We start from the raw sequence: 291 nt of genomic DNA, 5'->3' as shown, positions 1-291 counted from the left end.
GGTGAGGCCCGGCCGGACCCCCGCACCCCAGCTCCGAGCTCTGCGGGAGGAGAGCTTGTCCCCTTGCCGGCTCCGACCGGTGCTACCCGGAGCCTGGCGGCGGACAACCCCCCTTACCCCCCGCTGCCTCGCCCGGCGCCGGGGCAAAATCCAGCCTTGAATCCGGCTGCTGCAGGGGAAGAGCAAACCAATAAACCAGTGGGTGTTTCTGCCCTTGTGGATTTTTATTTTTCCCCTTCTGAAACTCCCCTCGAAGTTGCTGCATCAACAGCTGGCAGGTCCAGATGTGGC

Source organism: Mesitornis unicolor, unplaced genomic scaffold (assembly GCF_000695765.1).
Source record: "Mesitornis unicolor isolate BGI_N332 unplaced genomic scaffold, ASM69576v1 scaffold17745, whole genome shotgun sequence".
NCBI classification, from domain to species: domain Eukaryota; kingdom Metazoa; phylum Chordata; class Aves; order Mesitornithiformes; family Mesitornithidae; genus Mesitornis; species Mesitornis unicolor.
The sequence above is the reverse complement of the archived record's forward strand: the minus strand, read 5'-3'. Positions refer to the sequence as shown.